General features: G+C 43.3%; 1 protein-coding gene across 2 annotated transcripts in view; it reads right to left on the bottom strand.

Moving 5' to 3' along the window:
• Nucleotides 1–24,211, bottom strand: part of KCNJ6 (potassium inwardly rectifying channel subfamily J member 6) — a 102,103-nt gene extending 77,892 nt beyond the window's left edge. The window contains exon 1 of one of the 2 annotated variants that reach the window (XM_028727164.2): nt 23,889–24,211. The gene's annotated coding sequence lies outside the window, so the exon portion shown is untranslated. The remainder of the gene's footprint in view (nt 1–23,888) is intronic. The other variant, XM_028727163.2, reaches the window with a different exon arrangement.
• Nucleotides 24,212–24,442: the final 231 nt, after the last annotated feature.

The raw sequence follows: 24,442 nt of genomic DNA on the forward strand, positions 1-24,442 counted from the left end.
CATAGCAAGGTCAATTGCACAATGCCCTAAAAATAGGGAGAGGTGGGCGGGTGTTTCGAATGCATGAGCTGAAAGAGGAAGCTCTGGGTCACATGCATGGGTATATATAGGTCCCTCGATCCGTTTGGACTGTGCCCCATTGGCCAGATTGAACCCAACATCGAGGGACCTACCAATCGGGTGTTGTGGCTAACCAATCCAACCCACCCACAACACAGGAGGTCAGTCTCCAGGTCTCATTGCAACATGTGCCCTCTTTTCGGGAGGACACGATTTGTAAAAAAAAAAAAAATTAAGGTGAGAAACAACCAAGGCACGGATAAGGAATTTGGAGGCAGAGAAGAGAGAGTACCTCTTAGAGATTCTGAAGAGAAGCAGTACTCTACTGGTGCTAAAGAAAAGCAGAGAGACTCAGATGCTCTCCCAGCCAGGGCCTACTTTAAAGTGCTGCTTTTAACCTTTAAAGCCTGAAACTACATGAAAAATTGCCTATCTGCCGGATCCTCATTGGACCACTGCTGAGTGCACCTGCCAAATGAATTGAGACACGCAGGAGAGGGCCTTTTGGTGGTGGCACCCTAGTTATTGAACAGCAGCCTTAGAGTGGCTTGCATGGAACCATCTTTATGGTATTCTCAACCTCAGCTCAAGATCCTTTTCTTCACCCAGAGCTTTCTAACAACTTAGTGTTTTAAATCTGGACTTCACACGTATCTGCCCAAAATATTGGTGCTGCTTTTATTGTTTTGTATCATATTTTTAATATTGTGTTTTATTCTGTTGGGTGGCCATACAATAACAGTGAATGAAAAATAAAGATTTCTATCCCTTCCCAATAGGTGAACTGTGCTGTAGCAGCTGATTATACCAAGCTTCAACTGGGTACGAAGGCTCCCTTCAGGATCAGAATACAGTGGTACCTCAGGTTACATACGCTTCATGTTACATATGCTTCAGGTTACACACTCTGCTAACCCAGAAATAGTGCTTCAGGTTAAGAACTTTGCTTCAGGATAAGAACAGAAATTGGGTTCTGGTGGCGCGGCGGCAGCAGGAGGCCCCATTAGCTAAAGTGGTGCTTCAAGTTAAGAACAGTTTCAGGTTAAGAACGGACCTCCGGAACGAATTAAGTACTTAACCTGAGGTACCACTGTATATGCATACCCAGAATTTGGCACTGCAAAATAATAGAGTTGCGAAAATGTTATAGTTTGGAGTCTGTAGATGTGAACGTCTCTGCTGAGGTGCCAAAACTGATCTATTTGAATGCACCAGCTAATGAAGATGTTACTGTAAAAGGCTGAGTATTGATTGCGACTGTTTGATATGCCTGACAGAGAAATGATAGCAAGACTGTCTCTCCTCCACCTGTAGTATAATCCCATGGTATCAATTTGTTTCCCTAAATTGTCAATTTTTGCAATACTTTGAAGTTCTTTTAAAGTAATTCCTTTGAGTCATCCTACCAGCAGAGGTGTATGCAAATGAAGCAAGCAGTGTACTAGATGAATCTGGAATCTAATGAGTGGAGCAAGTGTCGTCAGATGAGTTCGTGCTTCAGGTTCTGTTTGTCAGACCGGCTTCCTTCCACAGCTAGCAGGAGACAGAGATAAGGGTGATCTCCTATGTGGAAAACACAGAGCAGGCTCTTTTTGTTACTTTAAGCTAATCTGACCAGGAAGCTTTCATACCTCCAGGACCTGCAGTGAATAGCAGTTATGATATTTCCCTTCCTTAGAATGCCACAGAGAGATGGATTGGGAGGTCTTAGGGTCCCTAATATAGAAGTGCTTCTTCTAGATGGTTGTTCAAGGCTTGACATCCCTCACATTCAGAACTTGCTGTAGGCCAGGGTGGCAGTTGTACAACCTTAAGATCCAGCCCAGAACCCAGTTTAATTTGAAATTTGGGTTTAAGCTTTGGGTTTAGTCCCTTTGACAGAACACTGACCTGTTTACACATGGGAAAAGACGGGTTGGAGATCCTAGGTACTGGCCTTTTCACCCAGAACCTGGTTTTTGACAAACTTCAAAAGCCAAACCCTAACTGCACATGACTTTCTCTCCATGGGCTAGATCACAGACAGCTTGGAGGTCAAAGCTAGAACTTTTCCAACAGTCATTCATTCTTTCATCTGGTATTTTCCATCCCACTGCAATGGGTTTATTTTGCACTAGTCTTTTTTTCATTTCATCATCTGCTGATGTTGAAATATACATATTTTTTAATTCACCCACCAACAGACATTTACAGATCAGTTATCTTCTCTTTATGTTTGCCTTCAAAGTTAATGAATTTCCAGAGGGGTAGCCCTGTTAGATTTTTGCAGCAAAAATGGCAAATAATCTTGTGACATCTTAATGACAAAGTTAATGAAGTGACTAATGTCCCATTATCACAAAGTCCTCTATGACTGCAGTTCTAACTGTGTCTACTCAGAAGTAAGCCTTAGCAGGACTAGGTCCCAGGTAAGTGGGGTTATGACTGCAGGTTGATTTCAATAGAAATTTGTCACCCTTCATTCAGGCATCAAGGAGGAACAGTTTGACACCCTGTTGATATTTTGCTCTTTGTGTCCTGGATGGCAGGAAGTACCTCTTCACTCAGTGTAATGCCACTTAAGCACATAAAAGTCCTTTTTTCATGGCAACATTTTCTTTCATAAACATTTATTTTATTCAGAAAGTGGTCGTCTGTGTGTGTTTGCTCAAGCTAATTTATGTTTAAATGTTTGTAGTAAACATGATTTAGTGTTTGACAGTTTTCAGTTCTGTTTTGTGCGCGCCAATGTATTCTTTTTGTGTGAAAAAGAACAATGTGTTCTATTCTAGAAAAGAACAACATAAGTTAACAAAATTTCAGGGTACGGTGGTGGTGGGAGGAAAGCAATGGGGATTTGGCTGGGAGTGGGGCAACAATGCGTTCCATTGGTTTTCACGATTCACAGTGGATTAAGGGTGCAATCCTAACCCCAGTTACCAAAGTGTAAGGCCCAATGAATTCACTGGAACTTACTTCTAAGTAGACTAATAATAATAATAATAATAATAATAATAATAATAATAAGCCAGTGTGGTGTAGTGGTTAAGAGCAGTAGTCACGTAATCTGGGGAACTGGGTTCGCGTCCCCGCTCCTCCACATGCAGCTGCTGGGTGACCTTGGGCCAGTCACACTTCTTTGAAGTCTCTCAGCCCCACTCACCTCACAGAGTGTTTGTTGTGGGGGAGGAAGGGAAAAAGAGATTGTTAGCCGCTTTGAGACTCCTGAAGGGGAGTGAAAGGCGGGATATCAAATCCAAACTCTTCTTCTTCTTCTTCTTCTTCTTCTTCTTCTTCTTCTTCTAATAATAATAATAATAATAATAATTTTATTTATATCCCACCCTCCCCAACTGAAGCCGGGCTCAGGGCGGCTAACATGGTTGGGATTGCAGCTTTAGTGCATATAGACTGCCTCTAGCAATGAAGAGCTTACCCAAAGTCAACAAACACTTCATTAAAAAAGCAACGAAGTACCTGTTGGGACAGAACAATTAGACCTGTGAGTTTTATTCATGAGCTGCCCTGCACCCAGTCTCTTTAGGGGATTTGATAATATTTATTGTTATTATTAATTGCCCACCCTTCATCCTAAGTCTCCATGGTAGGTTTACCATTAGTAAATGGTGCTGAAAAGCAACACAGTGGCTTATATTACAGACTATAGGAGAAACACCAAACCCAGACTCCATCTCCCTTGGGTCTATTCCTAGCTTCTAAATTAGCGAACACACAAAACAATCTATAAAGCTTTTGAGCCAATGTCCCTATGTGTTCATTTGTTGCCAAATATAGACAGGCTTGTAAAGATTAGACATGACTGGCTAAACATAGATCAAACAAACATTTCCTCTCCTTTTCTCTACTATATAACATGAATGCATTGTCTAGTAACCTGAAGACCTAGTAACCTGACTACCCGCTCCCCTTTTTGGTGATAATAATTGGATGCGTTTGAAGGAAAGAGCTATTGTTGATTTTGCTTCTGTACTATGTTTTAAATAAACTCCAACTTTTCTATTTGGAAATCAGGAAAAGCCATCCAGCACTTGCTCACATTTGCTTTGTTAGTAATGAGGGGAAGAGTTGTAGCTCAGTGATAGAGTGCCTGGTCCTAAATTCAGTCTGCAGCATCTCCAGGTAGGGCTGTAAATGTCTAAAACCCCTGTGAGCTGCTGCCATTCAGTGTAGACAATGTGGCTCTAGATGAGCCAGTAGTCTGACAGAGTATAAGACAGCTTCCTATGTTGCTAAGAGAGAGGCATGAATGCATGCACTGAATCCAGATAGGACATGCAAGAGGGCTATGAGAATAAACAGCACAACAGCTTTGCTTTTTTGATGCTTGCTCAACCGAAGAGTTGTGTTTTCCCTTGCCAAGGTACAGCAATCTGCATATTTCTAATTCTGAATTGCTGGCCTTTGTTTCTTTACCTGCCTTGTTTCCTAATGGCCGATTCCTGTAGAGAGCTACTTTAATAATGACTGGGAAGGATACTGTACGGTGTGTCATTTGTTTGAGTGTTTGCACTGTCTGTATTTAAGATGCTGAATACATTTGCCATTGTTTTTGCTTCTGCTTTCCAACTAGCATGACATACCTAGGTTTGATGAAGACTATTCATTCTCCTGCCAGAATGCTGCAGCAAGCTTGAGATTTCCAGGATGTTGGAGCAGGAGATAAGAAGGCTAAAACAACAGAACAACAGCACAATAGCAGAGAAGAATTGCCGGTCAAGCGAAATGAATCAATAAAGCCACAAATTCCAAAGGGGTGCCTGTGTTTGTAGGTTGTAGCAAAAACAACAAAGTTTACAAAGCCAACACATTGATTAGAAGCCATTTTGGCATATAAGTAGTATACCAATTCATATATAGAAATTTTAAAATAATAATTCTGGTATAAGCCAGGGACGGGCAACATTTAGTGCTGCAGATGTTATTAGACTACAAGTCCCACTATTCCTGACTTCACAACATGCCTGTTACGACAGAAAGCTGACTAAATTCCCTACCATGACATTTTTGATTGGTTGTATGGAGTAGTTGCGAAAGGCCAATTGGAGACCACCCCAAAAATTCCTACTCAGCTCCTAATGGCAGCTGGCTATTCCCATTCTGCAAAAGGGGTGGCGTGCCAAGCTAGGTAAAGTGGATGTGGTGTGGATGGCTTATAAAGCTGACCCCATACTAAGAGACTTGTGATGTCTTTCCTGAATGGGATGGAGGCAGACATGGCTCATAGCAAGGATGCAGGGGCTGGGATTCTTGGGAAAATGCATCCCTAGATATTTTAATATGCACTGCCTGCTGCTTTCTGACTAAGTCTTTTGATGCTTACAGGTTTGTTATCTATTAAATGTATGACTGCTGGGCTTCTTCCAGATACATTCATGCCCATTTGTTTGCATGGAGGTGATACAATGACAGCTGCTTTTTTCATGGGAAGGTTATATGATGTCACAGCACCCAGTGCTTCCCTCCATCACTTTCCTTTCCTCAAAAAGCCAGGTATCTTTAAGGGAAGCAGCTTGTTGTACAACCTGGATTTCCTGGCATGAATCCCACCTGCAAAATAGCACCAAGGCCACCTTATTTGGGTTGGATATGATGAGTGCAGTGTCACATGCAAACATGCTGATGAGCAGAGCCTTTCTGGTTGACGTTAACCTCTTGACTGCCAGCACAATGTCTAATTCCAAGTGTGTCTGCTAGGGGCTCCAGAGAGAGTGCACACAAAAGCGGAGACAAGAGGCTGTCTTCTTTCATTCCCCTGTGTGACAAAAGACGTTCATGGTATTCATTTTGATCACTGCTGCAGGTCTCTAATATAGATGTGCTTCATCTCATACAGCTTTACTTCCACCCTCTTCCTTTTGTTTAGCATTGCCAGTAAGAAATGCCATTCCAGGTGATCACTTTGTGGGCATTTCAGGATAAAAACTAGCATATCCCCCCTTTTCTGCATTGCTGGCATTCAGGACATTTGTCTAAGAGGATCCACAATCTTTCTATCTGGTATAAAGCCGTTTTGTTCAGCTTGCACATAGTGTGAGATAAAACGACTTGCTCTCAGTCAGGGGTTGCCAACGTAATGTCCTCTAGATGCTGTTGAACTACAATGCCCATCATCCCTGGCCTTTGGTCATGCTAGCTTGGACTGATGGGTGTTGTAGTCCAACAACATCTAGTGATCACCATGTTGGCTACCCCTGGTGTAGTTGCAAGGGTGCCATGAAACTGGCTGAACAGCTATATAGGCCTGTACACCCACACGGTTTTTGGATCTTGCCCAGCTTTCGGCACTATCACCAGCCTTGAGTTTCCGGGTTTCACCCACTTTCCAGCATAAGCCATATGTGAGACTAAAACACATGCATTTTTAAAAGAGCTGCTGGTGATTTGTGATTTTTTTTAAGTTTGGAAAGAATTTATTCACTTTCTTGGTGGGTTATTTTTTACACAAGAAAGTAGAGTGCTTAGGTTTTAAAGGCTGTACGCATGCCTTGTGTGAATAAGCTTGGCTATCCCTACCATCAGATGCATCTGAAGTACCAACTGGGTGAAGAATTCTGTATTGATGTTTTGGGCAGTGTACACTTTCTTTCTACTTGTAGAGGCTACAGACCATTTTTTTCTTTACAGTATTTTTAAAAAGGTTTTCATTTCATAGCATTGGATTAGGATGTTTATTCCCAAATGCATAGTATTTATTGGCCATGGTTATGTTAATTTTTATTTACCTGTAATTCCTGCCTCTTGCTGATAAGCTTCCTACATATTCTGTTCCTGACTGTTCTTTTGTGCTTATTTTCCAATGCAACAATTTCTTTAGTTATTAAATCCTGGACTGTCACTCTTTGAGTCCTGGTGGTGCTTAATTCACCGGTGCATTGCCCTTTATAGGCATTAAAAAAAGAGATGAGTAGCTCATTGAAATCAATGGGAGATTTTTCCACTGATTTCAAGAAGCTCTTGGTAGGGCCCTTAACTAGCTGTGCCTCCATTATGGCTCAGCATGGGTGTTTAGAAAGACAGACCCTTAAAATATACCCAGCGTGCGTTACATGCCCTGGTCTTTTTTATTTTCCTTTAGAACATTCATTTTACCAAAACAAGTTGTGATCTCTCTGCATAAAGCTTCTGTGAAGTAGATTTTACATTACAATGGTTGCTGGGGAAATTCTCCTCTCCTCTTTTTTTTTTATAATATTCAAAAGAAGTGAACATGCCTGTCTCATTCTGGAACATTGCCCAATTGACAGTCCCTTTGGGAGCTCTATGAAGAGGCTAAGTTCATGGTAGGTTTTTGTGGAACATATGATTTTCATGTTCATTAACCTACCAGAAAGGAGTTGATAACTCTTGGTGTATCCCTGAAGAGCCCCCTTTTTAAGTTGGAAAAAAAAATCTAGCAAAATAGGCAAAAATACATGGATACTTCCCTAAACCTTGCATAACTCAAAAGTGGCATATTTCAACTAATAAATGAAAGGCCCCGAGACACGAGAGTCAAAAGCAGGTGCAAGAGCTTTCAGATCGAGAGTGCTATGAAATGGCAGATCTGCCATGGGAGGTAGTTGTGGAAGCTTTCGACAGATCAGATTCCACCCAAATAAAGCTGTGGCCCTATTGAATCCAATTACACCCTTCATGTTTCCCATTTGCCTCGATGGGAACTATAAGGATCTAGCAATCACGAGTGACAACACCGAGGCACTGCAATCAGGAAATTGCACTGGCTGCTGGTTTTATATTGCTTGTGGATGCAGATAACACCGCACACTACTGTAACTTGTCACTCACTGTTGTAGCTTTAATTCACAGGCACCAGGTTTCTATTTTTCTTTACCGTAAATGACTTCCTTTGCCTTCCCAGACTCTGCTTGGACTCTCTCATAAATGCATTTGTAAAAGAAATGCTGATGATACAAGAGGAAACAAATGAGCAAGGTGGGAAAGGACCCCATAAGGGAATAGGATTTTAGAGTTTGAGAGGGGAAATCTTACTTCCTGGACCACACCATGTTGTCACTGAAGGATGCTCAACTCTCTTGGGCCACTGGGGCAGATGAGACAATGTGACCACTGGAATAGAACCCTTCACTGACTGCCATTTATGAGGATTCTGTGCATAATGCTCCCCCCCCCCAAAGTCTGCAGTCATATACTCTCTTACCTGGTAGTATGTTCCACTAAACCTACTGGGGTTTATTTCTGAGTATTTCTGAATAGAATCTAAGGCTGAAGAACACTGCCAACAGAACACTCCCTAGCAGACTTCATTTCCCAGTATATGGTCAACAGTGCCTTTGGGTTTGCATGTGTGTTTTATCGGTGATGCTGTTATGCAAGGATAAGAGGTGTGAAGCTTTACTTGAACGCTTTGATTCACTGCAGACATGGCTCATCCTCCCAAATTAGGTGAATATGTGGCCTGCAGGGCAGATGAAGTTACTTGAGCCAGCAAATTATATAGCTTGGTAGAGAGAAAATCAGATTGCGACTTTTGAGTTCCAGTAGTATGCATGGTACAGAAATAATCAGGAGTTCCATATTTATGGTTTTAGACACTTAGCTTAGATTTAACCAGACTGCTTCTACAGAACACAATCTCCCTTGGCTGTGATATCTAAAGCCCCCCTAAGATTGATTTTAAGTTAAATGTGTTGAATTATCTCATCCTACTTCTGAGCCTAGCAGAGCTTGCTTTGTTGGAAGGCTCTGTAGAGAGGCGAAGCATGAATATATACAGAGAATAAATCATTCTTGTCCTAATGAGCAAGTGCCTGTCTGGTCTATTTACATCCCAGGATGGTGGGAATTGGTGGGGCTTTCAACTCAAGCCTCAGGCCAGACTCTAGCAGAGAAGGCTATCAAGAGCACATGCAATATATTCTACAAAACCTTTTCCTCATTTGTAATCGATGGCGGTTGCAATCCTGAACATGCTTACTAGGAAGTAGGCAACATTAGAAGCATAGGAATCTTATACAGACTTAAATTCTGAGCCAACATGCATACAATTGCACTGCAAGCCAACAGTCCTATTCACCAAGGGTAGAGAACATTTTTCAGCCTGAAGGCCAAATTCCCTCATGGGCAACCTTCCAGGGCCCTTTGCAAGCCTGTGGTGGTCAAGATCAGAGTCGAAGCGAGCAGAGCAATGCCTGTGCTCTCGCCTTTGTAGGGTAAGCTACATCCCACCCAACATGAAAGTCAAAGGTTTGGCATGCACACAAATTTCTCCATCCAAGCAAGCTAGAGGAATGATCACAGTCCACAGAATCATTTCAGCCAGACAAAAGCACATAAAGATGGCATGGGCCAGGTCCAGTGAAGGAAATGGTCTGGGGAAGGTGGGTGGCCAAGAAAGAATGTGGGAGAATCCTGAGGGCCAAACAGAGAGGCCTCAAGAGCCCTCCTGGGCCTGAGGTTCCCCAATCCTGTTCTATACATGTACTTGGCACCAAGTCCCATTGATATCCCTAGGCCTTCTGGGTAGACATATATACTGTAGAATGGTGCTGCATGTCATTCATGTTCTAAATGCCAATTCATTTCAAAAATAAGAAAAGCTGAGGGAAGAAACAGGAGAACACAATAAATATGAGTTGGGTGGAGGAAGATGATTTTGCTTCGAGCAACCCAAGTTTGAAAATAAATCATGAGTATGAAAAAAGTAAACTAGGTTTGTATGACATTTTAACCATGTATTAGTTTGGGTGCCTTTGGCAATGAATGCAGCAAAAAAATGCTTTAAATGGATAACTAATAAAATAGTAAAATGAGGAATGGAGAGGAGCTTACCACTCTGAAACATATATATCCTTATCAGTAAGAGGTTGATGTTAAAAAGGTAACATCTCCCATAAGCTTTGAAAGAATGCAGGCTGCAGTCCTACACACACTTACACGGGAGCAAATCTTGTTGGACATTGGGCTTTACTTCTGAGTGGGCATGCATGGTAGATCAGAGTGAAGTTCTTTATTGTGGGATAAAATGTCCATGTCCCAGAAAAATGACATATTTCTGTACTTTGAACATTCTTGCCCCTCAAGCATCCTTCTGGTCTGAAAATGCCATCCTCAACAGTGTTAATACAGTGGTACCTTGGGTTAAGTATTTAATTTGTTCCGGAGGTCCATTCTTAACCTGAAACTGTTCTTAACCTGAAGCATCACGTTAGCTAATGGGGCCTCCTGCTGCCACCGCACTGCTGGAGCACGATTTCTGTTCTCATCCTGAAGCAAAGCTCTTAACCTGAAGCACTATTTCTGGGTTAGCAGAGTCTGTAACCTGAAGCGTATGTAACCTGAAGCGTATGTAACCTGAGGTACCACTGTATAGATGGTTTGAAATCCTATTTTAAATGAACTGAGGAAAACATTTAAATTGGCCAGAAAATTAATTTATCCTTATGACTGATTTGTTGACCACCACATGGTCCATCAAAATCAGGGGGATTATGTCAGAACATGGTCTTGTCACTTTTTCTATTTCATGCAGAGCATACTCTTCTGATTTAAGAATATTGTGGTTCTAGTAAATACTGGCACAAGATGTCAGGCAGCAGGATATCAATCCTACAGAATGCCAACATCATTACTTTACAGTGAGTGAAGGTCAGTGGGTGGCTGCTGGCTTCCACCTCCTTATATTTTAAAGAAAAGCTTCCTGCTCTGCTTCTGTTGCACTGAACTAACAAGTTAATCTTGGCTCTTAAGCTTTTGCATGCAGCTTCCACACATGGCTGGTTATATAATGGTGCAGCAGCACAGCATGTAGAGGAAAAGGAGGAGGAGGAGGAGGAGGGGGAGGAGGAGGAGGAGGAGGAGGAGGGAGGCAGTAGCAGAACCAAAGCAATTCGCACCATTTCACAAACACAAATTCAGCTTGGGAGTGTGGCAATTAAAATGAGTCCTCCTGAGTCAGTCACCTGCCTTGGATTGCTTGTTAGGACAACATGTCCAGATGGTCCGTAATATACGGAACAAACATGTTCTCAACCCAAAGACATTACATACTTGGGATTCCAAAAAGCTTCTGATGAAATCCCTCACCTGCAATGTTTACAGCCAGGGGGTTAAGTGACAGCTCCTCTTACGAGAGTCACATATTGGTTGAATGGGCAGGACTAAATGGACAGTTCTTGCAGAAGCAGAAAAGCATTCCACACACACCCTTGTCCCAAAGCCCTGTGTTGGAGCTCGTGCTATTTAATTTGTCCCAGGGACTGCAAAGCTGAAGGGAAGCACACTCTGGCCTCTACCACTGGCTGGAAGAAGGAGGATCACTGTTAGGTTTCTTCCCTTGCCTCCAGGGAATATCAAAAAGGGAAGGGGGAGGCCAGCCTGCCCCCCCATCCAGCTCAAGGAGCTCACTTCCCTCCTCCTTGTAACCAAGACCTAGCACCTGCCGCTGCCTTTTCTTCTTCTCTCCCAATTCCATTTCCTTTTGTGCCATTTCTTTTACATTGTCAACCTGTGATCAGCGACTGTATTATTATGGATCCTTGTAAGCTGCTCTGGGAATAATTTTGAGCTGAAGAGCAGGATGGCATTACTTTAAATAACAAAGTATTTTGTTATTTAAAGTAATGTTATTTGGACTGCAGTCAGGATGAAAATGGTATGGCTCGTAGGGTCCCAGGTTTGCAGATTATATGGAAATAGGTTGGTAAAAACCCAAGCAGAGAGTGAAGAATTGCAACAGGATTTCTCCACTGGCTGACTAGGCAACAAGATGGCTAGTTAGATCCAGTCCAGTGTAACTTCAGTGTAAAACTATGCAAATTGGGGAATATACAACATATAAATTGATGGTGTCTGAACTGTGACTAACCGGGTCAACCATATTGTGGTCACAGTGGAGATCTCAATGAAAATGTGAACTCAGTGTTCAGTGAATGTGACAAAGGCAAAATTGGTGTTCGGTAATCAGAAAAAAGGGGTGGAAAAATGCCATTATGCTTTTTACATCTCTAATTTCCTCATCTCAGTAAATATGGTAGAACTGGAAAAGATGCAGAAATGGGGCAGCCAAAATGCTCAGATTGGAGAAGGATAAAGCATCTCTAATGTAGGAAAAAAGACAACTAAAGATATTTCTAAAATGATGATGTGTAGAAAGTGGGTAGAGGGAGGGGGAAAACACCTCCTTCTCTCATAACACTAGAATTCTGGATTATCTAATGAAACTGATGGACAAAAGAAATCATGTCTTCACAGAATGCATGCTTAACTTAATAGTCAATCAAACACTGTGGGGTTTGCTGGCACAAGATGTGATGATGACTTCTGAGTTGGAGAAAAGGGGGATTTGACAAATTAATCGAAGGTAGGTTTATCAATACCTACGATCCATGTTAATTTCCTGGTCAAGGAAGCTGAGGACTATAGAATAAAGACAACACAATGGACCATAATTCAGCACCACAAGAAAATTTACAAAATAACACACACCCTTGAATAATATGCAAGACTACCAACATAACACCTTTTCCAAGCCACAAAAGTAGTATAATGAAACAACAGCATATAATAATTATCTCCAGGCAATTTTGTAGCCCGAGAATGAGGAATCTGTCCCTCCTCAGATGGTATTGGCCTTCAGTTCCCATCAGCCAACATGGCTAACTGTCAGGGATGATGGGAAATGTAGTCTAGTGACACTGACAGAGCCGCAGAATCAACATTTCTGCTGCCGAGAAAGACATCCAGGACAGATTGCACAATGAAATACAGAAGGAAGTGTATAAATTTGAGCTGGTCCTCAGTGTCATCTTCAGAGTGATCTAGACAGAGGCTACTGTGGCAAGGGAACAGGGAGAAGCCAAAGACAACTAGCAAGAGCTGTGTAGAGGTCCTGACATTGCTTCTCCTCTTTGATTGACTGGACATAGCAGAAGTTCCTGCAGAGCTACTACAATGTCAGTACAAGTCAATGAAAAGCTTTATAACACGGCAGCAAAATGACACTGGATGACAGCTGATGGAACTGATTTCCATTCTTTAGAAAGCTGTCGTGCAACGACCACTAGTAAATTAAAGTCGGGGGAGATCTCATGCCTTTATTAAGGGACCATTTCCACAGCAATTCAGTTGCCCTGTTTGGTAGCGACTAAACAAGACTTTCTGCATCTTAATTGCCATCTGTCTATCATATAAACTAAAAGGCTTTTTAAAAGCAGGTACCTTTTCTCTAAGGGACGCGGGTAGCACTGTGGGTTAAACCACAGAGCCTAGGACTTGCTGATCAGAAGGTCAGCAGTTAGAATCCCCGCGACAGGGTGAGCTCCCATTGCTCGGTCCCTGCTCCTGCCAACCTAGCAGTTCGAAAGCATGTCAAAGTGCAAGTAGATAAATAGGTACCGCTACGGCGGAAAGGTAAACGGCGTTTCCGTGTGCTGCTCTGGTTTGCCAGAAGCGACTCAGTCATGCTGGCCACATGACCCGGAAGCAGTACGCTGGCTCCCTTGGCCAATAAAGCGAGATGAGTGCCGCAACCCCAGAGTCGGTCATGACTGGACCTAATGGTCAGGGGTCCCTTTACCTTTTACCTTTTCTCTAGATAGTAAAACCTGAAAGCTAGGCTAGGTTTCCTCTCTGTCAGGCAAAAGCCCAAATTAGAGAACTATTCACAAAATAGAGTGTAAAACACCTAGAGACAAATACTGCCCCTAAAATCTTTTCTCTTAAGCTTTGACTTTTTTTGGGGGGGGCCAAGTTTCTGTCCAGTGAGAACTTCAGCACAAAACAAAGTTACTACATGAGCCTTGAATAACAGTTTATATTCAGATATCGAAATACAGCAAGATTAAAAGGGAAATAATATTTTAAATGAGGTTTTTCTTATTTTTAATGCTTGCTCACTACAACCTCTCCAACATAATCCTGCAAGAAAGAAGCTGGAATCTTCATTGTCCTCCACAGATGGCTGGAGACCAAGGGATGATCACAAAATGTCCAGGTCTGGATCCAAATGAGATTACTGGGCCCTTTTACTCAGGGAAAAACTCCTTCCACAAATAGAAGAACAAGTTTGGATTCAACACCCTCAACTGCAATGATCAAGACATTGGCTTATTGGCTTATTGACCACAGCTACGAGATTGTGGCTCACCAGATGATAGGACCCTAGACCAGAGGAGGTCATCTGGACCCCATCCTCATTTTTCTGGATTCTCCCTTGCAGACTGGGAACAAAAGGATCTGGCAGGAAATGCCCCAGAGCCCTCTTAGGGCCAATCAACACATCCAATCACATCCAAAGCATATTAATCCCCACAAAAGAACCCTTGGAGTTGGGAACTATAGCTCTGTAAGGGGGAAGTTCCCAGGATTCTTTGGGGAATGTCATACACATGTGCTGGAGATGCATGGCATGGATCTGGCCTCAGCCAGCTCCATAGAGGATGCGGAAGGGGAGCAACCTGCTATTTCTGACTGAGGTGGTCCCCCTTCAGCCAGGCTCTCCCCAACCAAAATGCTCACAGGGACACATAATTATATCATAGCAATGGATCTTTCCCCCAAGCAGCTAGGTCAGAGAGAAGTCAAGGAGCCTATAGAAATCTTTCCCCAGAGCTGCTTAGGGAGAAAACACATTGACAGATGCTTAGGGTATTGGTGGAGTAGAGGTCATATCTGGAAAAGGGCAGTGAAGGAAAAAGTGACTCACCGTCTCCCAGAGCACCATCTCCTTGATCTTCAAAGCAGCCCTTCTGAGGGCAGCTCATAAGCAACGTAAGAACCACAGGAGAGCCTAACCAATTATATCCTCTGTCAGATCTGTTTTGGCCCTTAAATTTCAATGAACTGAAAGGGCCCTTAATAGGGTTAAATCTAGGAAGAACCACATACCAAGGGTTGATACACAGTTCTGTTTCACAAGCAGCTTTAGGGCAGTAGATGTAAATACGTAAGGTGGGAATGTGACAACAGCAAGCGTGTATCATGCAAGTCTAAGCCATAATTGGCGGCTGCTTCCTGTGACACGGATCTGCAGCGGCAAACCCAGGTATGCTTCTGTGTAATGTGTGAAATGGCCCTCACAATTTCCCTTTTTCTTATGCGACTGAAAAAATTATCCTCCTCATGGGGAGGGGTGGGGGGTGGGGAACGGGACCAGAAGGTGTCCTGCAATGCTGCAGCAGAAGCCTGAGCTGGATAAATGAATGGAGGGATCCTCTGATTAAATACTGCAGAACACAGTTGATTACACCATTGAATTAGCAGCTCGTTTTCTTGTCATTTTGTTTTTCCTTCCAGCCTTCAGCTTTCTTCTTTCAATCTATACATCATTGTTTCTGTAGGAAGAAACTTATGGGAAATTCAGCAGGAAAGAAGGCACTCAGCATCTATGGGTGAGAAGGAAAGGCATTCTCTGTTCTGAGCATCTGCAGGCTGTTTTTTCTCTTAGGACCAGATTTGGATGTCCTCATTCACCTACTTCCACTTTTGTTCTGGAATGACCTGCCATTGGTACTTGCTTTCCCCCCAAACCCATTGCAAGGCCTCTCCATCTGCTCTGCTGAAACACTGGCTCCACCAGGCTCCTTCCTCAGTTATCATCTACTGCAGGCATAGGCAAACTCCAGATGTTTGGGACTACAAGTCCCATCATCCCTAGCTAGCAGGACCAGTGGTCAGGGATGATGGGAATTGTAATCCCAAACATCTGGAGGGCTAGAGTTTGCCTATGCCTGTTCTACTGCATCCATTCCATATAGGAGAGGGGCAGAGACGGAATTGTATGGCATGTCTGTCAGCTCTGTCAAAATACTAGCAACTTTTGATTTCTCTCCACCTTGAAATATTTTCATTCCAGTTGATCTTTGCAATATAGTGCCAGAGGTTTTTTTTCCTTCTCCCTCCCAATCCATTTCCCTTTTGTGTCGGGTATTTTTAGATTGTGAGCCTGAGGGCTGTCTTGACATTTGTAAGTGGCCTGATGCCCCCTCCTCCTTTCTTTGCCTGAATTGCACAATGAAAATGCATTAAATAAGTAAGAAATAAATTTCCATCCCAGTAAAAGCTATGCTGATTTGCTGGCTGTGCCACAGCCTCCCACCTATTTTGTGGGAATTTTGTAGGAAAGTACCCTACTCTTGTCTCCCACAATTTTGTGGTGAGACAAGAGTATGGTATTTTCTCCCTGAGGTGGTAATTTCTCTCCCACTTAGCCCCTTCACTACAGAGCAGTCTTTTGCCATAACACCTAACAATCCCTGTGTGCAAGACACAGTTTCTTGCTCCCCTAGAAACTTATTTTCTCCTGTCATCACAGTAGGCAGATTCATTCAGGCCATAGCAACAGTAACATATGGGCTATGTAATGTCACAGAAGCTCATATAGCTTTGGTCAGAGCATATCCCCCCCACCCCGGCATTTCACAGGAGATAATAAGAGATGGTAGAAACTGTCTATAAACTGTCCAGAAAGTTGCTACAGGGGCCACAACTTGCCTGCTCTTCTTACCACTCACCAATCATAATAAATTGGTTTGTTTATTTTATTTATCTTATTCTTATTTTACTTATACTTCTCCTTTGAGTATTTCCATGGTGGCTAACAACAGAACCTTCTTCTTCTTATTATTATTATTATATTTTGAAAAATAAATATACACGCAAACAATAAAACAATAAAAGCTAATTAAAGATGTAAAACATAAGCAATTGATAATAAAAACCAAAATTAAAGCACCTTCTATCAAATGCTTGTGATACTAAAATTGTTCAAAGCAAAGCTTACTTTATTATTATTACTTTCAATAGGAAGTAACATTTACCTCTCATTTCAGATGGTTAACATTCAAAACATGGAAATAATTCCTGGGTAAGTGTGATGTTTTAATGGTGCACTCTGCCATCTGACCCTTACACAGACATGATTAATAGAGTTAGCTGAAACAGAGTATAATTTTCATCTAGTTCTCATCTGGCCAAGCATCCGATGTGAGGGCATTCTTAAGAGTTGTAGACGAGAGGAAATCTATTTCTCAGACATAATTTTAATTGTTTTGTCTTTGGAGTGATTTGTCTCCAGAAACGAATACAAATTTCTCACTGAATGAACAGTGTAAAAAGATTTCATTTTGACAAGAGAATTGAACATCTGTAGGAGGGCAAAATATGATTCCTATCTTGGCAAGTTAAAATGCTGGACTTATCAAAAACATTCTTTTTTTAAAAAAAGTATCAGTGAATTCATTTAGTTTGGAGGTTGGATGACTATAGCAATTTCTTTCCTCTCTTCCTCCATTTCAATAGTATTTAAATTGTATTTGAATAATTTTATTATTAGACTATTAGCTTATGTAACAATAAACACTCACACATATGCTGAACAGTTTTGTTATCAGTGCTTATGATGGCTCTTTTTCATTCTCGTTTTTCAAGCTTCTATGGAGAGGGAGGCCATGGGAACCAATATCTTCTAGACCAATATTTTTAGCTGCTGTGTCTTATCTCTTTCCCACCCACCCCTTTCATACACAAGAAGACACGCTGTTCAGTACCAAATAATTAGGCTTACAGACAGCAGTTTCATGTTCCCAGTACCTTTGAGGTGCAAACTGTTAGCTTTCTATAAAGGAAGTAACAAACTGTGCTAGCAATATCGATTTCAAACTTGGGGCAGCCCAGTCCTGTTGGTTGGCAGGTATAGGTCCATATGTTGGACTGGACTGGGGAGAGATTTAGGCCCCAGAATCTGCCTAAGGGGCTATTTTCTGTTGGTTCTTTATTTCTTGCAGGGAACAACCTAGTTTATGTGGAGGGACAGTAGAGATTTAGTACCCGTGACAGTGTTAGAAGATGAATCCTTAACCGCTCACCCCCCACAACTAAGTTTTGGCCAATTTCCCCCTCCAAAGCAATGTATGGATCTGGTGTGGCTAAATGCTTTGCTGACCTCTGCTCCTTCCCTTGTTATACCCAGTGCTCCCCCCCCAAAAAAATATATGTTTAGGGATATTCTCATTTTCCTATTCATATTGAAATACTGCCCCTCAATGAGACCAAACTTAAATTCACAAAATGTTTAGGGGTATGCGTATCCCTGCGTCCCCCCAGAAAAAAAGCACTGGTTATACCAGCTATGCTGGTGCAGAAATTTATATTTTTGTAAGGAACTGAATCTTGGATTTACACAAGTGTGCTGGACAGCATGAACATACCTGGCTTGGCAACTGCCTGGATGTGAGACTACCAGGGAACCATCTGCAAGCTACTCAGTCTTTTTGAGGAAGAGTGGGGTACAAATGGGAAAAACCCCCAGGAATCCTGACATTGCACTGCATTGAGGTATGTGCTGTTGTGTGTGATGTGAGCATTTCATCACCCCACCGACCCAGTTGATTGTGCTTGTTTCTGAGGATGATCAGGACTGTTGTGTGACATTGATTTTAGTGAAATCAAAAGGTTGACTTGCATTCTTTGGTCTCGGCAGAGTGTGGGATGAAGAACTGACGGGGCATAAGCAACATCCCTCCGGGCTCGATCATTCTGCTATTGCATAAGGTGTCACAGAAAAACCAGAGTTCATTGGGAAAAGCTGGTCAGCAGTCACAGATAGACAAGCACTTGCGGACAGTGAGAAGATGCAGTAATTCTTCCTTATGATTCTGCTGCCCAAATGCATTTTAAATCCTGTTTCCTCCTATCACCTTAATCCTCACCATTGCCTCCAAATTCCATGATCTGAAAAAATGCATATTCTGTTGTCAGCATTATGTGTAACTAATATATACACTATAATCTGGTCATAGAATCTGGAGTTTCTACTTGCAATATTCTACAGAATTCATTATTTTCTACAGACTTCAGAGAGACAAGGACATGTGTAGTTCCTGGTTGATTGCCGCCCCCATCTCTTTCTCCCTCCCTCCCTGCCCCTTAGATTATTTTCACTAAGTTACAGGGTGAGATAACTTAATGCCTATAAAAATAAGACATTTGATTACAAATACATATTTTAAATTTTTCTCCAGGTATATAAATCTTCAGTTTATTTTCCCTTCCACAAAAAATGTGTATTTACTGCTTGTTGTCTGTTGAAGACTACGTAAAGTACTAAAAGACAGTGTGTTTGTGAAATGTAAAAAACAAAACACGCACATGCATTTGCACAGGGAACAGAATCAAAATGACTCATCGAAAGATTTCTTTCCTAAATGAACACTATTATTTTCTTGTTTTCCTTTCTGTTCTTGATTGTCTTGTATGTCTAACAATAGAGAGAAATAATGGTAGCAAGAAACAGAAATAGAACTAGCAATGTCAATGTGAAATGATACTTATGTACACGGCTGTATTTTAGGGAGGCTCTCAAATAGTATGCAGAACAGACTACGCACTAGAGCTTCGGAAAAGCATGAAGAGCATTTATTTGCCTATTATCTCCTGCTTCTTGTAACCACTTGAGAGCAGTCACCAACCAAACAGTTTTGTTGAGTGACCCAGGGCAGAGTTACTTGGAAGTTACTCCAAATTCAGTGTACGAAGGATTATGGCTGTAATCTTTGATCCAATTGCATATGTCATTTGACAATTGTTTGACATTCAGTGTTTAATCTGTGCCAGAAGGCCCTTTAGTTTATCTGTAAGATGCCAAGACTGGAGTAGGTGTGGCCATAGATTTATTTAGATTTCTGTGGTGCTGGAATGAGATTGCTTTGCAGACTGTAGCTGCAATCCCCCAGACATGCCCACCATTCCACCCACCTTCTCCATTTCTATAAAATACTATTGCAGCTTTGCCAATCTGTTGCCCTCCAACAGATTTGTGGGACTACAACACCCATCAGCCCCAGTCTGGAGCAGAGGTGGATTAAGGAGAGCGTGACCGGTTTGGTCACCCTGGGTGAGGAGCCTTGGGGGTGCTGCAGGGGACGTGGCAACTATGATTTAGAATAGGGCACAAGTGGCAGGGGGAGCTGCTGAAATTTGAGACCCCAAGGTCTGCCACTGTCTGGAGGACACCAACTTAGCATGGGCTATTCCACTGAAATGATGGTTTCATTTTGAATATATTCAGGGCACAATTCTGTACTGACAAATCCTTGAATGAGGGGGCTAAAGTATTTGACAGGGACACAGCAATGTTGGAGGAACATCTGATATGCAACTGCCATGACAGGTCATGCCGGTCAAATGGCTAAACAGGGTACCATTGTGGGTGGCGCATGGGTGGCAGCACGTAGCTGGAGCACATTTATGCTGCATCCTCTCTACCTCTTTGACTCATGGACAGTGCAACTCCTCCCACTGATTTCAATGAGGTGAGATTTTTTGATGGCCCCACACATGTCACAGTGACAAAGCACTCAGCACCCAATCACACAACCATCAGTCTATAAACCCCACACAGGGAGACAATAACTGAGGTGATAGGATGCTGTGTCTGGGATTATCTCTCTCTGGCCCAATACTGCACATGCTTAAGGGTTCACAAAGGGAACTCTGGGGATGAGAAACTATGGAGAAAGGGCACCTTGCACACAAAGGGAGCACTCTGCCCAAAGCAGGCTAGCCTCGTTAGATGCATGGTAACTTGAGCCTGTTGCTAACACATCTATGCCTAGATCTCTAAAAGGTACTTTGCTCTTGACTTCCTCCACACACAAACACATAATACCAAATTCCACTCCAACAACTGATGCTCATGCTGATGATCTATTACATTTGTATACCACCCTTTGTCCAAATATCAGAGGGAAGTTCTGGGAGTACCAGAACAGAGCATCCCATGTGGCTAAGCAAGGGAAGGGGGAACACAGGCTGTCATGCCTAACTGCTACAGAAGTCTCCCATGTTTTACTCACTCCACCCTTATGTCACAGGCAAGTAATTTCGTTGTCCCCGAGAGGGGGCAGTGACAATAAAGATATTATTATTATTATAAAAGTGTGCAGGAGTCATTAGCTTTCTCTGGATGTGGTGTGGATGTCAGTTTGGGCTCCATTGCCAGCCCAGTCCCTTAGCAGTGGCTACAGGATCCTGGAAACATTTATGCATTTTTAAAAAAATTCTCCTTGTGTGTTTCCCCATCTTCCCTCTCAGGCTGAGTCTGCGTTTGATGCCATTAAGCCAGTCTGCCAGCATAGCACCAATGTGTCTCTGATCTGTGTGTGAGGTGAGTAGAGGATTGCTCTGTTAGGATGTTATGTCTGTAACTGTTAACAAGTAAACCTCGGGAATGAGAATGGGTTTGTTGCTTTTGAAGTCTATTGCATCAAAAGGTCTGTTAGAACTCCTAAAGGGGGCAAACAACAACGAGATAGGTCTAGCCTGGAAAAGATGAGCTATGATAGCCATCTTCATAGATCTTAAGGGCTGTCACATGGAGGAGGGAGCATGTTTATTTTCTCCAGCTCTGGAAGGTAGGACTTGAGGCAATGGCTTCAAGTTACAAGAAAGGAGATTCCGACTAAACATTTGGAAAAACCTTCTGACAGGAAGAGCTGTTCAGCAGTGTAACAGACTCCCATGAGAGGTGCTGGACTCTCCTTCCTTGGAGGTTTTTAAGCAGAGGTTGGATGGCCATCTGTCATGGATGCTTTAGCTGAGATTCCTGCATTGCAGGGGGTTGGACTAGATGACCCTTTGGTCCCTTCCAACTCTAAGATTCTATGATTCTATTCCATTTTCACACTTGGGGAACCATACATAGGCTCTTTGCAAGCCTAATTAGTGCTTCACACTTCATATATATATTTTTGTGATCCTTCTTCTTTAGGAATTCATCTATAGCACACTTTTGACGGTTCAAGATTTCTACCTGTGGGAGAGTGTAATATAAATGCTAGTGACCTTGATGTGATGTCTATTGGACAGAGAGTTTCTGTCCCATCCCAGATGAATTGATTTAAGACTAGAATACATAAGAGTCCCTCCTAGCCCAGTGGACCTGTAATTTTAGCACCATTCAATTAGTGGCATTGCTATACAACTACCAAATAAAAGCAAAATGTAAGTTTTGCAGTTCTGGGCATTCATGAACTTAACTAAGTGGTACCCACATACCCTTTTCATCTTCCAGACTGGGGCAGAGCTGTGCTTTTTATGCAGACTGCGCTATGTCTGCACAGTACATGCCGCAAAACTATTTCTTCACTATTATCTTGGGCCTTGAAAAGTTCAAGAGATAAGCCAGCATGGGAAAAACAACTCCATTTCTCTTCCTATCACTTTCTAAAATTGCTTGATTGTTCCCACTTTCCAGCTACTGGAGCTGCTCTTCATTCCCAAGAACTCTTCTGATGCTGCACCACTGCTATGCACAAAGCAGATTAACACCCCCCCCCCCCGCAAAAGGGACTTGCATGCTGTAATATGTACAATAAACCCCTCTCTTCCCCCACTTCACACTTTTCACTAGAATGCTAACTTTTAAACTGACCAAAGAGAGTTGGGAAAGTTTCAAGAAGCAACACCACGTTCATAGGGCTGAATCGAGTGGCTTTTCCATGTTGCACTGTCCATGGTGCTGATGCATGGTTTATGCATCCCATGCTTAAGAGACGGCAACTTGATCTTGCTGCAAGACATCATCCCAAAGCCACAAACTTTCTCTACTAAATCAGTGGCAGCAAACCTTTCATTATCCCACCCCGCCCCCTACTTACAACTGGGAAAGATACCCCCCCACCCCACATGTTCTATGGAATTGAAGTTAATATTCCCTGGGTCGCCATGGTGATAGTGAGCTCTGTTCCTTCGAGCAAGACAAATTAGGCATCACCTCATTAGCCTAAAGACTTCTTTCGCTTGCTGCTTTGCACATCACAGAACTCTCTTGCTCCTCAAAAGATTCAGGAGGGAAATGGGTGCCACTGCATGACTGTGTGACATTGCGTCACAGTGCCACAGATGCCTTGTTCTTTTAATGACACCCCCCACTCTATTGTAACCATTGCTCTGCTATGATGCAAATTCAGGGTGCCATCCAGCGCCAGTGAAATCAGGCAGAATCCTGCCATGGGTTTCAGCTGGCACTCTCAGCCCTGCCTTTCCCTGTTCAAGCTTCGTGGGAATATTCTCTCCTTATATCCTGAATGTTGCCATGCAGGTCTTTATTTGGAGCATTCTGCTGTTTCCCACACCAGCCTCCCAGAGCTTGAAATGTGGGATTAAGTGCCCTGCTCAGTTACATAATTAGATCATGGTTTGTCTCCTTATCCTCATGAAACAAACTAGCAATCATTTGTTCTTAGTAAACAAACAAATAGGTCCAAATAGGTTCTCCAGATGTGGTTATTCTTAAAAATCCACCACAGCCTCGTAACTTGTCTGATTTCAGCCAAGAGGTTTTTGCCAGGGAAGGGAGAAGAGAGCCACAACTTTCAAGGATCTCGGGGCTGGGTGACTTTTACTATCCAATTATTGCTCCCCTCCCGATGCACATCTGGCTGCATGGACAGAGACCAAGCCAACGAAGATACCCGCCCCTTCCCTCTCTTTCTGGTAAACAGGATCGGAGAACAATTGATTCCTTCAACAACACAACACACACACGCCTTCCCCACAGCCTTCTCCACCAACATATCCGGAGTTCCGACCCAAAGGGAGAGAGAAACAGATCTGGAAGAAGTGGCCGGCTGCGTTTCAAGCCTCCCTCCACCACCTCGCCAAGCCTTTCCAGGTTTTCACCGGCGAACCAAGAAGAGGATGCGAAACGGACCGTCCCTTTGTCGCCATGCTGTTGGCACCTCCGTCTCCCAAAAGCACAACTTTGGGACGGGATCTGCTCGGGTGGGCGAGGGCGGAGGGGGAAGGAGCGAGGGCTGGATCCCTCCTGGGCTTCGCGCACGGCGAGAAGGAAGAAAGCTGCATTGCCCTACCTGTTCGGCGCACGGCTTCGCTCACTCGATCATGATTCCTCCCTCCGAGACCGAGCAGGGTGGGCGCGGGTGGGTGGCTTTTTTGTGGCGACTGGTCGCTCACTGGAGGATGGAAGGTCGATTTCGAGCCAAGGCTCCAAGGCAAGGGCAGGCGAGGCGTCCCGCGTCTACAGCGGTCCCGCGCTGCTCTCCGCGGCGCCCATCCTGCGCGCTGCTCACCTGCCTCTGGATCGCTTTGGGCTTCCTCCACAAGCGCAGCCGGGCGAGAGGGCTGGAGTTGAGCGGGCGCCCGCTGGTCGCCCAGGCAGAGTTCAGCGGGATGGCGAAGGCATCAAATGGGCACCACGAGGGAAGGTGGGGAGGCGGAAGAAGAAGATCGGAGGGGAGCAAGAACAATAAAGCGCTGGCAGCGAGCAAAGTAATGGAGCGCTCAGGGACACGTCACGAAAGCCCGCAGCTTCAATGAATTCCGCTCGATCCCAGCCTGGGTTTCCAGTCGCTGGAACAAAACAAGAGCAGATAAAACTTCGCGCAGTGCCATCTAGTGCAGAACC

The sequence above is a fragment of the Podarcis muralis genome, chromosome 4 (assembly GCF_964188315.1).
Source record: "Podarcis muralis chromosome 4, rPodMur119.hap1.1, whole genome shotgun sequence".
Taxonomy (NCBI): Eukaryota; Metazoa; Chordata; class Lepidosauria; order Squamata; family Lacertidae; genus Podarcis; species Podarcis muralis.